This window comes from Pempheris klunzingeri, chromosome 1 (assembly GCF_042242105.1).
Source record: "Pempheris klunzingeri isolate RE-2024b chromosome 1, fPemKlu1.hap1, whole genome shotgun sequence".
Lineage (NCBI taxonomy): Eukaryota > Metazoa > Chordata > Actinopteri > Acropomatiformes > Pempheridae > Pempheris > Pempheris klunzingeri.
The window spans coordinates 1,846,589-1,860,469 of record NC_092012.1 but is presented as its reverse complement, the minus strand read 5'-3'; the positions used below and the strand labels follow the sequence as shown (position 1 = coordinate 1,860,469).

The 13,881-nt window shown below is 46.1% G+C and overlaps 1 protein-coding gene across 1 annotated transcript in view; it reads right to left on the bottom strand.

The window, feature by feature from the left end:
• Nucleotides 1-13,881, bottom strand: part of LOC139219884 (SH3 and multiple ankyrin repeat domains protein 2-like) — a 134,754-nt gene that overhangs the window by 26,905 nt on the left and 93,968 nt on the right. The window lies entirely within an intron of this gene.

Here is a 13,881-nt window from a genome sequence, read left to right as displayed (position 1 = left end):
ACACGTTATGGTCCTGCTCCACCTGTACGCTATCAACTTTAGTGGAAACACACACACACACACACACACACACACACACACACAAGGTCAGGCTCACTCATTCTCCAGCACCGTGTTACAGCCCAGGGGGACGGACGGACGGACCGACGGACGGACCGACGGACGGACCGACGGACGGACCGACGGACGGACCGACGGACGGACCGACGGACGGACCGACACCATCGCCTGTCGCTGAATCTGGGAGCCCGGGTCACGGCCGCGGAGGAGTCACGAGACGGAGCCGCCAGCCAATGGCCGAGCACGAAACAGATAAGCCTCTCATGCGGCACAGAGGAGGAGGAGGACACTAATGGATAGTTCACAGCCTTAACTACCGCTCTGCCCCAGTGGCACAGATCCAAACAGGCGACGGAGCAGCGACAGGCACAAACCCACGTCTGCATCATCCCACGGACACACAGAGACAACTTCACCTCCTTAAATCTTTGTGTTTCATTTGTTCTCTTTCACACTCACAGGGTCAGTTCACCCAGGACGTACTCTAAACTTACAGTTTGATATATACAGAGCTTAACAAATGTCTCAGACCAGCTGTCATAGGAACACAAATATTTTAGAAATCTGTCAAAAACTTGTTTCAAATTAAACATTGTATTATTATTTATTAGGCAAATAACAAACTGGAACAACTAAATAGTCCTTATTCACATATTTTAACCAGAAATCTTAATACCTAGTTTGACCTCCCTGATTGTTTTCATGGACTTTTCCACCATCTCTTTTGTTATTGAGCTCCAAATAGTTCCCAGCTGTTCCCTCAGACTTGCTTTGGATTAAATGTGTGTGTGATCTATTTTTTAAACCAATAAATCCCAGATCTGTTCGATAGGTCCATCAGTTCCTCTACTCCAGATTCCTTTTACATCATTTCAGATCCATCATTGTGATTAAAGAGCTGCACATACTGGAGGATTAACCATCACAGGAACTAAAGAAATATTCTGGTAATCAGCAATACTGTTAATTTAGGGCAGGAGAGGTAAACACCTGACACTGGGTGGAGGTCTGATACATTTGTTAAGCTCTGTATGTCTCTATATGTTCTCTACAGACTGGATGTGACTTGTGTCAGCGTGCCCACTAACACCCGGGTTAGATCAGACTGATGTGGCTCTGTGAAGCTGCTGACGTGAACAAAAGTCCATTTGCAGGCCAAAAAAACATTAACAGCAGTGAATCTTTCCAGAAACAGAGTGCCGGCTCCTCTGGATTATCAGCAGTCTGGACTAGAACAGTGTGCTCTGTGGATTACTCTCAGTAACAATGACATTTTATTCCCGCATAAGCAAGTTACCGCTATGTTTTTCGGATTAAAATCCGTCAGTGCTGAAACTATTAGACTGGCGAGATGCTAGATTTGAGTGAACTGACAATTTATTGTTGAATTGGCACTAAAGTTTGTTCAGCAGCTCCAGAAGTAGTTCAGATTTTAAAATCCTTTACCGAGCAACCTGCTAATTCCTATATCAGCTCTCTTCAGCAGGCTCCAGACCTCTGAACCACCATCACATCTACGATCCATCTCCACCTCAAACAGGTCAGGTGTTGTTGTGCTCACCGACAAATCAGAGATTAGTTGGTGGAGTTAATAATGAGGAGGGGGGATGGGGGGGGGGTTGCAGCTCAACAGAAACAGGAAGTAGTGAACAGGAACATCAGGGTGAGGGGATGAAGTGAAACAGTGCAGTAATTATCCAGCTACAACTCCCCACAGCGAATCCCCTCACCTCCATGACCTGGGCCGAGAGGACGCAGACCCAGACTCAGCCCTGCTGCCCCCCCCCCCCCGGGCACGGCCGTTCCCCCTGTCCTCATGTCTCCCCACTCTCCCCGAGTCTCTGCCGAGCTTTACTCCTAAAAGCTGCATTATCACTGTGTACACACACAGTCGGGCACAACATGTTCCCGGTTGCTAAGCGACAGTTGCCGTGTGATACGGCTGGAGGTGAGACTGGTGCTGAGAATATCATCAGTGTTTGGGGGACAGCGGTGGATCGTACCATTCATCGTTCAAGGGGGGGGGGAAATCAATTTGATACTGCGCTCTCCTTTTCTTTTTTTTTTTCTTGTTTTTGTCAATGGGCTGCTTCTCCAGGACGTCTCCCCGGTTCGCCCGGTGCGGCCATCTTAAAAGGTTTCAGTGTGATGCCTCCTCCTCCTCACGGTGGGCTGTGTGTTGTGTTCGTTAGAGGAAGACGAAGCGGCTCGCTGAGCACCGTGGGCTCAGGCATGCTGCTCTCTGTGCGCTCTACCTATAAATAAATTATTTATAGGAAACGATGCTTCCACTCTGTGTTATTTTAAGACTGAGCGTCATGTGATTCAGTGCGTGTCTGTGCGGAGGTGTGTCGACTTGTGAGCTCACAGCTGTGTGTGTGTGTGATTCCTGATGTTCACTGAGAGGTATTGATTGGTGTTAAAGTGTTAAAGTGGGCAGTGAGTAAACAGCTGAGGGGAGCTGATGATGATGATGATGATGATGATGATGGAGGGTTTTCCTCATTCTGTCCACATTTGGAGCCCGAGGGCCTTGAATTTCCTCCCCCTGGAGACCAATAAAGCCTTATTGATTACTATGGATTTACTAAGTAATTAATGACCGAAGCTTTAAAATCACTCTGAGGTGGAGGAGAAGTGTAAAGTAGCAGAAATTGTACCTAAAAGTACCTCAAATCTAAATATCCTTTCCACCACCGTCAGAAGGTCACACAGACACATTCTTTCATTAAACACTTTAAGAAAACACAAATGTGGGAGATAAGACTCACTTTTCATAAACAAATTGGCAATAATTGATTTTTTTTTAGCCATTTGGAGGCAATGGGACGAGCCGTCAGCACAACCCGAACATAGAGGCACATCATATGGCTGATGAGGCCAGTTGTGCCACACCTGGTTTCAAAAAGCACACTAGACACACACATACAGGAGAATGTTAATATACACACACGTATATAAACCACACACACACACACACACACACACACACACACACACGGCCATCTGTCTAAGCTGCACTGCGCCGATGGGGAAGCTCTGAACACTTTTGTTTCTATTATCTTTCCTCTCTGTGATTCTAAGTCTACTTCATCACTCCCGCAGCATCGTGTTGTATTTACCTAGACACCGCCTCTTGTGGGTTTTCACTCTGAAACTGTGAAAACAAGGAAATCTAACAGCTGCAGGCCAACTTCCTCCTACGAAGAGCAAAGAGATGGAAAACTTTTGAGCAGCTGGTAATGTGGCCGTCGGGCTGCGTGATGGGATGAGAGCACAGCTGATGCAGGTATACAAACATGGAGGAGAGCGAGCGCCAGGCAGGCAGGACGTGGTCCTTCTGACCGGGAGGACGACCCCGAGCAGCCGAGACACAACCAGGAGCTCGTACCTAAAGGGGGGGGGGCTGCAGGGTCTGTCGCAGGGACGTCGTTTGGGTGTGAAAAGTCTGACGTGCACCAAAAACACCAAAATTCTTCGTAGTTTATGGAAAGTTTGCAGAACAGTTCTTCCCACGGGGTCGGTTTTTTATTTTATTCACTGAATTTACAGAAAAAGTGCCGTATGGTGACACGCTGTGCTGACAGGACGTGAGACTTTGGAGAAGAAGCAGCGTCTGACCTCTGGGTGACCTTCAGTCAAACATCGGCTCTGCGATGGAGCTGAAGCGTCTCAGCGGCGACGTCAAAGCTGTAATCAATAAAGCCGTCGTCTTCTGGTTTCATCTTCTGAGAAGTGATCTGAAGTCAGAACACTGATGCATAAGACTTTACTCCTCTGAGCCTCCTGTCCTGTTCAGCTGCTTCCTGCTTTGCTTGTGTGTCCTGCTGTACTTTTTAAACTTTAAACATTTGGATTTGACATCAGGTAAACTAGTGCATTGATCCAGAGAATCATTCGTCACTAATTGATAATAAAAGTTCTCTCAGAACACGTCTCATACAGACAGTTGAGGCCAAACTCTCTTTCACCTGAAGAGATCAAACAATGAGAAGCCTCACGTCCACCCGGATCGATCAATAAAACCGATTCATACTCTTAAACGATCTGTCACACGCCTCTTTGAACGGGAAATCAATCAAATCAATAAATCAAAGGAAGCTCTCTGCTTTTTTTTCAGGTTATTTCTAATCGTCCAAAAAGTAAAGCTCATTATTCTCCGACCTCGTTATGTGTCGCTGTGACCTTCGTCATCGGTGCATCAGCTGCTGCGTTCTGCTGTGTGTGTGTGTGTGTGTGAGAGTGTGTGTGTGTGTGTGTGTGTGTGTGTGTGTGTGTGAGAGTGTGTGTGTGTGTGTGTGTGAGAGTGTGTGATCCAATAGGATCCTGCGGCTAAATCATTTCCTGAAACAGCTGGGCGCTGCAGTGTTAAGCAAACAATAGTAAAACAGTAAACAGTGAATCTGTTGGGGACACGTTCATTCTTTGTTTTCATCTTTTCATGGGATTTAAATACTGACGTCACTTTTCTTTACAACACGTGTTGTAATAAGTCCAATAAGACCTGGTCTGCTTTTATTTCCCCTTTACAGAGTGTGAGGGAACAGTGAGGGAACAGTGAGGGAACAGTGATGGAACAGTGAGGGAACAGTGAGGGAACAGTGATGGAACACTGATGGAACAGTGAGGGAACAGTGAGGGAACAGTGAGGGAACAGCGAGGGAACAGTGATGGAACAGCAAGGGAACAGTGATGGAACAGTGATGGAACAGTGAGGGAACAGTGATGGAACAGCGATGGAACAGTGATGGAACAGCAAGGGAACAGCGATGGAACAGCGATGGAACAGCGATGGAACAGCGAGGGAACAGCGATGGAACAGCGAGGGAACAGCGATGGAACAGCGATGGAACAGCGATGGAACAGTGGGGGAACAGTGAGGGAACAGTGAGGGAACAGTGAGGGAACAGTGATGGAACAGTGAGGGAACAGTGATGGAACAGTGATGGAACAGTGAGGGAACAGTGATGGAACAGTGAGGGAACAGTGAGGGAACAGTGTTGGAACAGTGAGGGAACAGTGAGGGAACAGTGATGGAACAGTGAGGGAACAGTGAGGGAACAGTGAGGGAACAGTGATGGAACAGTGAGGGAACAGTGAGGGAACAGTGAGGGAACAAAAAAGGTGGTGTGTTCATGAGCTCAGTAAAATAAAGACTACATGATGTTCACATGAGCGTCTCATACACATTCTGTCATTCAGACAGGAAACACAAAGTCATATATTCATGAACGTTGTTTGTCCAGTGATGCTACAGGAAGAGACATTTGAAGCACGTGTCCATGTGGAAAGAGTGAAATGCCAGTTTGGGTTAACGTGTAGCAGGAGGGCTGAAAGCCGACTCAGCAGTTCTCTAATAAGCCGACGACTCGGCCTCCCAGCCCTGCGGTCAGCCGCGCTGCCCGCCACCAGCGACCGGCCAAACCGGCCACCCACTCGACCATAACTGGGTCAAGGGCGATGCCGGCTGTAATCCTATCAGGAGCGCCGAGACGCGACATCACGCCGGCTAGTGTGTGTTTCAACGCGCAATTAGCAGGTTGGAGTAAGATGATTCTGTTCACACAGAACATTAGGATGCAGAACCTGGAATCCAAATCTAAAAACGAGGTCAGACAGCGACGAACCCTGAATGGGAAACAGACGTTTAACAGTCTGCTTGTGTCCCTGGACTCAAACAGCAGCTTTTCTCTTCTCTTCTATATTTAACTGCTTTTTAAGGCTCTCTGCCTGCAGGACGACAGACGCAGAGTGGAACCACGAGTTGACAGGATGACATTTGAAAGGGTGGATTTTTGGCCTATTTTGGCCAAAGAAAATAGCTTCTGCACGGAGAGCAGGTTCCTTTTGCTGACGTGTGGATCACTTCAGGCACCAGGCTTCAGTATTGGCGATGAAGCTTCGATCAATGGCCGCGAATGCTCTGGATGCACGCTGCAGAAACATCTGACATTCTTACTCGTGCTCGCATCACATTTTTAGGCTTCACAAGGAACTGTAATAATATCTTAGAAACCTACAACACCTAAAAACTGTAAAATAACCTGAACTGTAATATTATATCTGTTAGCTGGAAGTAATTCTTTACGTCAAACGATGCTTCTAATGTGAACCAGTGCAATGTCACTGAGTTTTATTTCAGAAATCAAAGCTTGCAGCTCTGTAGTTGGATGCTGAATGTTTCTCTTTCAGACGGAGTGAGCCCCCCCACCCCACCCCCACCCCCCCACACCCGCCTTTTCTTTAAGAGCTTTTGGGGAAAGAAATGGTGAGGACTGCCTGTGCTAGTTCACTGCACAACTGACAGTTGTGTGCTGTGCTGCAGCCCCCAGAGACATGCAGGGAGGCAGAGATCTGACAGAAGGACAAGTGCACACACACACACACACACACACACACACACACACACACACTCACACACACTCACACACACCTGGGGGCACAGAGAGGCAGATGCATTTGCATGTTACACTGGTCACACGTCCTTCTGTTGGCCAAAGTTGAGTGTTATATAAGAAAGTAAGTGCTTTACTCCATCTACCTCCAATGCACACACACACACTAAAACACACACACACACACACACACACACACACACACTCAAACACACACAAACAGCAGGCGCACATACAGGATGCTAACGTTTCATGCATGGTCTGTCCTGGGAGCACGGCGGTAACACACTTACTACATAAAACATTGGCATGACGTCTGACACGTGGTGACAAAGCACAACGATAAAAGACAACGTCAACAGAACACAATAGATAAAACAACAGATGGAAGAATGATTGTATGTCTATTAGAGCAGCCCTCTCACAGTAGACCAAACGTGAGTTGATTCCTTGGTTGGTGGAATGCAGAGGAAAAAAAAAAAAAACGGTATTCGTCGCTGCGCTTCGTCAAAATGAGGTCAAAACCTACATGGCTGGACGTGTATGAAACGCCAGAGGGCTTTTAATTTGAAACAGTCAGTCAGTCAGTTACGGACAGACATCAGCGCTGACACGGCTGCTCCTCGTGGTCATCAGATAGTTGTAAGACAACACTCTCACAATCAGAGCAGCTGATAAAAAGGCTCAGTGTTAGTTTGGATTTGTGTCCCTCTGTAATGTAGCTCAGTGTCAACAATGTGACTTAAAACATCTGAAATCTTTTTCTGATGCTTTTAAATGAAGCGACTTCTGTTTCGATGTGAGTACGAGACAAACAAAAGTGAAGCAGGCCTCTCTCTCTCTCTCACACTAACAGCAGCCGTCTGATGGCTGCTCACTTCACTTTGTTCCTGTGCCTCTCCGATGCCTCGGTGCTCAGGAGGAGATCCTGGGAGATCAGGACTTCACTGGTGGTCAGAGACACCACAGATGGATCCATCGGTGTTTAGGGTCGGTGGCCGGTCTCACTTTCTAACAAATCTCTTATTGGATCTTTTATTTCTTTTGTTAGCAAAGACCTTTGTGAAAAACAGATTTCAGATCATACAGATCATTTTGCTTTCACAGGTTTAAACGTCGCCGGCTGTAAATGATTAACGTCGGTGCCATAAATCACTTGGCTGAAGGCCTGAATGAAACGTTGGGCTGTTGTCGGCGCTCCTCCGGGGATCGTTTGTCTTCGGCGGAGAGCCGACCGCGTTGTCGCGGTTCAGCCGAGCGGTGACTGATGGGACGCGAGCCGCCATCTCCTGTTTCAGCTTCCATTCAAACCGCATCGATAACGTGAGCCCATCGCCGTCTGGCTCAGGACCTCGTGACACGGTGATGTCAGTTACTGCGTTACTGCTCTTTGAATGTGTCACACACATATTTCATCAGTTCCCAACAACAGTTTATAGCTTTTTCAGGTTTTATCTACCAGTTGTACAGCTGAAATCAGTCTTCACCCTCTCAGCGTTTCAAACTTGTTACAAAGGCTGCAAGTTAAACCAAAACTGACTTTATGTAGAAGGATTTTCAAAAGATTTGGATTTAACAGAATGCTTTTTAAACCCCGACCAGGTAAAGAGCTGAAAGAATTAGTGGATTCATCAATTAGATAGTCATTTGTTAACCAAAGATAACTCTCAGTGGTGAATATCTTTAGTTTTAACGTAATTAATTGAAATGCCAAAGATGTGTTTGCATGCAAGTTCACTTTTCCAGTCACTGTTGTGAACCTGCTGCTTCAAAGGTTTGTTTCTCACAACCAAGACAAAGAAAATGAAGCTCATTTAGAGCTGTGTGATGGATATAACGTGTTCTGTGAAAGCTCCCGGTGAGAAACACCTTCTGAGAGGAAGCATAAACTGGCTGTCACCTTCATTTGGGGCCTTTATTTCTTCTCTTATTCTCAGAATGTTTTTCTAACTTGTTCTCTTGCTTCTTAAAAACAAAATGGTGTGTGTCGTCTGCACTCGGGGAGATGGGAAGGCGGGAGACTGTCGGCATCAGCTGCAAACACTCCTCATCAGACATAATCAAAGCTGCTGCCCAAGAGTGAGACATGCAGTGGAACAAATGGGTAAAAAAAAATAAATAAATCAAGATTATTTATAAGACTAGAAGAAGAAGTAAGCGTCTCTTACTGAATGTGTCAAAAATGTTCCCTTTTCTTTCCCCGTGTCACCGTTTCATGCATCACCAGTTCAGGCTTCATGTACATATTTAGCTGCAGCACTCACAATTTATCTCTCCTTAAATCGTACAAAAAGTGAATGGGCTTTGGCAGTTTGGGTAGTTATAGTTGCAAATAAACTGTCACTTTCAATGGAGCTACAGTGCAGGCTGAGATATGAGACAAGTGAAAGGAGGAGGACACACATGTGCCTGATCTGATCTGTGCGAGCGCAGAAATCCTGAACCCCGAAAGCAGAACAGAGGCCGAGCAGCTCGTGTGATGTGACCCAGGAAGGCAGATGATGAAGTCGGCCCTCAGCTTAATCAGCAGCGATGAGACGATCCCCGAGGACGCCACGCAATTGTGATGACCGACCACCTACTGTGGCCACGGGGCACAGCTCTGCCATTCAAGTGTGTGTGTGTGTGTGTGTGTGTGCTGAGGCAGAGCCTGTGTGACCAGAACCACCTCTGACCCTGTGGCTTCCTGCTCTTTGGCCTTTCAGAAACAGCAGATGGGTGATTGTGATATCAAGGACGAGTCCTTCTCCTCCTTGGTGGCGCGCCGCAGCAGAATCTCCCCTCATTGACTCGTCTCACTTACTCACAGTCAACAAGCCGTATTGATATGGAGCGCGGGATGCTGGAGCGTGGCGGTTATTGATGGGGACTACGACAAGCACCCACTTAAACACATTTAGGCAAATGATTTGAGTGCTTGTGTACGAGTGCAAAAAACACACGCATGCATCCTCGTGCCGAGCTGCAAGAGCTGATGAAAGATTGATTAGCCGAGTCCTAAATCATGCATGCAAATGGATATGTGCTGCTGATGTACAGTAGAGGGAAGGCAGGGCACGTGTGACTGACACACACACAAACACACACACACACCTCTACTAGAACTGAAAGGATAACTTTGGTATTATTTTGTTATTCTAAGTGTGTGACAGCATCATGGAAAGGATCCCTACAGAGAGAGACCTGGAAGATCCTTTTGGTTTAACCACAAACAGCACACCAGACTACATTCATAAAAACAGGGATTTTAGCTCATAGAACATGGGAGTCGTAGCAACATCACTTAGTTTGTTTGTGTTACTGTGTGTTACAGAAATATTGTTTTGGATCCAAACTAACCTTTTAAGACACCAAAGTCACACAATAACACAAACAAACTAACAAATCAGTGCAGCAGTAGACCAGCAACTGCCATGTAAAATTTGTGGTTTTGTCAATGGAGTCTGGTGGCTTTGAAGAGAGCAACATAATGGTTTTCTCTGGTTAAACAAAAAGTAGATTACCTCAGACTCAGGCTCAGAGTGTTATTCTAAGTGTGTGACAGCATCATGGAAAGGATCCCTACAGAGAGAGACCTGGAAGATCCTTTTGGTTTAACCACAAACAGCCGTTATATCACTCTCTGCACACACACCAGACTACATTCACTAAAACAGTGATTTAACCTGGTGGCAGACAGGAGCTGCTGGTCTAGTTGCTGTGACTTTGGTGTTTTAGCACATTGGTTCAGACCTGTACTAACTCTCAGACAATACCATAGACAGACTAACCAGTCTAGGCAGCAGTAGATCGGCACCTCCCATGTCATGTGAGGTAAATTTACTGTTTTTGTCAGTGTGGTGGGTTTAAACAGAGAGCGATCTAACAAATGTTTCTTTTTATTGTGTGATTTGGTGTATTAAATGGCTAGTTGTGCAATATTTGTGTAACACACCATAACACAAACAAAATAAATGACCCAGAGAGCAGCAGAGCTAAAATCCCTGTTTTAGTGAATGTAGTCTGGTGTGTGTGCAGAGAGCGATATAACGGCTGTTTGTGGTTAAACCAAAAGGATCTTCCAGGTCTCTCTCTGTAGGGATCCTTTCCATGATGCTGTCACACACTTAGAATAACACTCTGAGCCTGTCAGTGGATCAAACAAGCTCTTTTAGTGGACCCACTGTGATCTTAAGGATTACACCGCAGTCATGGTAGATCAGTGGCAGCGGACGGATGATTGAAAAAAGATATCAGCCTGTACTTTCAACAGATAATCTATTTGCTACCAATATGTAAAACTAACCTGTTGTGATAGTTCTCTCTGTCTCTCTTTGTCCCCGTCCTTCAACCCAAGATCTGAAAATCAATCAACGTCCATCACTTTAAGGGATGTTCCACTTAATAAAATGCATTTTGAAGGAGACGAGGAGGGAGGCTTCAAGGGGGCTCGTAACGATGATGCTCTGAATGGAAAATCCATTCTCCAAACACGTGATGTGGCCACGTGAAGAGGGAGAGTTCACCCATGAAGGAACTCTTACAGAGATCTCTCTTCATTAGAAATCTGGTTAGCAGCTGAATACTGCAGGTCAGAGGTCATCTAGTGGGAACGTAAAGGGATTATATACTAGAGCCGACAGGCTGCCATGGTAACTGCATCACCACTACATGATGGACCAACCAACACACATTTGGTCTTTAGTTTACTTTCCTTTTCCTCCTGAATCCATCTTGGGACACAGAGTTTTAAATCATAGCAGCTGTTTAAAGTGTCTCTAGGTTTTTTGTGTCTCTCTGCGGTAAATCTGGGGTCCGTTTCTCCTGATTTGCAGCATTCGAGCTGCGATTTGTGACCTGAGATCATTTCAAACAGACACTGAACATCATTATGAACATGCACGACAACACCAGAGCCCTCTGGGACCCACGAATATATCTGCAATTTGCAAGTGACAATCTTGTGACGAGTGGTGATCTGCTTAGAAGCAGGTTTCCACAAACTGACGCCGTTACCTGAAACAGGGTCCACACACCCATGACGGTTTCACTTTGTGCCAGTAACGTCATCAGTACGCTAGAAACTACGTTGTTTCATTTGAAGCTGGCATAAAGGAACATTACAACCAATTAAGAATTCAAGTCAAGTAGAGCTTCATTATGGATCAGCAGAAAACAGCAGGGCAAATAATATGGAGCAATTACCATAATATTAAATTCATTTTCATGCAATTAACCAATAAAAGAACATGAATCCTTTAATTAAGTTCATCAACAAACTCCTGAACTTCAACCTAATTCAGTTATTCAGGCTGCCTCATGTTCCAGTAACCAAAGCCAGTGAAATCAGCATATCAGTAGCTCATTTTTTCACATTCGTCCCTTCTTTCACGTCTCCGGCACATTTTAAATACGTCTTCCCGGGGCACCAATGAGCCACGTTACCAAAACCCAAACGGAAGCAGGCCGATCCATAAGGAGCCCGGCGACAGGTGAGCCTGCCGTGCTGCAGAACCAGGCTGGACTGAGGATGTGCCGACTAAAGATCAGGACTGTGAGGAGGAGCTCCAACTGTTCCTCACCTTAAAAGAGCACTGTGCTGTATGTTTGGGGAGTGAAAGCTGCTGTTCCACCTCCAGGACAACACTTATCAGACTCCACACGCAGCTCTTAATAAATATTTGGATATTAAAACAGCAGTATGAAGTCAAATTAAGAAGTACAGTGATTGGACTCTGATATTCTGCTCTCACTCATTAAGGAGCACGAGCTGTGGATGGGGAGCTGCAGGAGCCAGAGGCTGTGCAGCTGTGAATGTGTCAAACATCTTCAAGCCTTTTTTTCGATGCGTTGTGTAACTGTGATCGTCCTGCGATCCGACTGCGATTTTGACTTCGCACGGACGCAGAGTGATGAGACGATTAAGGAGGTCAACAGAAATCTGAGATGAAACAAATGGGAGACGAGGAGCGAGCTGAGAGCGAGCTGAGAGCGCTGCAGACACAGATCCAGTTTGCTCTCCTCGTTTGATGCTCCATTTAGCAGAAACACAACATAAACCCATCCCCAGCGCAGCGCCGCTCACGGACACACGGCCGCCATGGAGTCATATGAGAACAGGAGGAAGTAGGAGCTCAAAATAGACGACGAGCTTCTCCTCTCACTCTGTTTTCTTTCCTCGGCAGCTGTGATATAATTTGTGAATATCTGTGGGTACAACAGTGACCGAGAGCCCTCAGTCATCATGTGACATTTCCTCCGATACTTGAGCGACGCCAAAAGATTCTGACGCATTTAAGTGAGACGCTCTGCTCGTATTCGCACAGACACAGCAGCACTGCACATCATCTCCAGCTACTTCTCACTGTGGAGGCATCTGGAGGATCACCCAGAGAAATCAAACACAGCACAACTTAAATTTGTGCTCAAAGAAATGTTGTGTATGTTTCAGCGTGTGGGACGAGATCTTAATAAAACTTATCTACAATAAATACATACAACACTGTCCGTTTCTATCACAGTGGCTGCCATGTGTGGCAGCTAGTGGACTAAAAATAGCCTCCACAAAGTTGTAAATGATGCTGTTATATAAAATATTTTATTCTAATTAACCTCCGTCAGTGTCCTTGGCAGGCAGCATCGTCACAGAGCCACGTTCCAGTAGGGGCGCTTCAGTAAGTCCTGTTCTTTGTGTTACAACAATAAACCGTGACCACACACGGACACAAAGTCATCATGAGCAGCGGGAACGGGCCTCTGCCTGCGTCTGCAGCTGTGGGTGGACGGACAAGTCCGAGTGGAATCCGAATGAACGAAGACCTAATAATCGACGGAGGGTTTTCTGCTCCTGCTGTTTCTGGGGTCACACTGCGGACAGCAACGTCTAATAAAAGTGAACCAAGGGGTGAAAAATGAGGCCACTTTACTCTAACTAATCAATACTGCACTGCTTTAATTCAAACACAAATCCAATTCATCAGTCGTATTAAACCAAAACAGATTTGCATCTCACTCACACAAGTGACTATTATATTACTTTCTAACAGCCTGGTGACGCTGGCAGGATAAACCCTGTTCTCATCATCCTGCAGTCACACTTCTTCAGACTGATATGTCGTCTTTTATTGGGAACTTCATCTAGAAGTTGGCGAGTTAAATATATACTGGAATATGAGCTCCCCGTCATGTCTGCCGTACCTTTACGTGGAGGGATGTTACAGTAGGAACAAGACTGGAGCTTTGGGAGGAAGAAGGTGAACGGCGACGCCACAGTTTTATAAAACAACTACAGCGAAACGTCCAACCCACTTTTAAATCTGCATCTTCACTGCAGCCACCGCTGACCCACTCAGGAACACCTGCTCCATCCTTTTATGTACATTCGACATCCTTTTACTGGACGACCTGTTGAACACAGCTTCGCTCAAACACGTTCAGCCATACACGC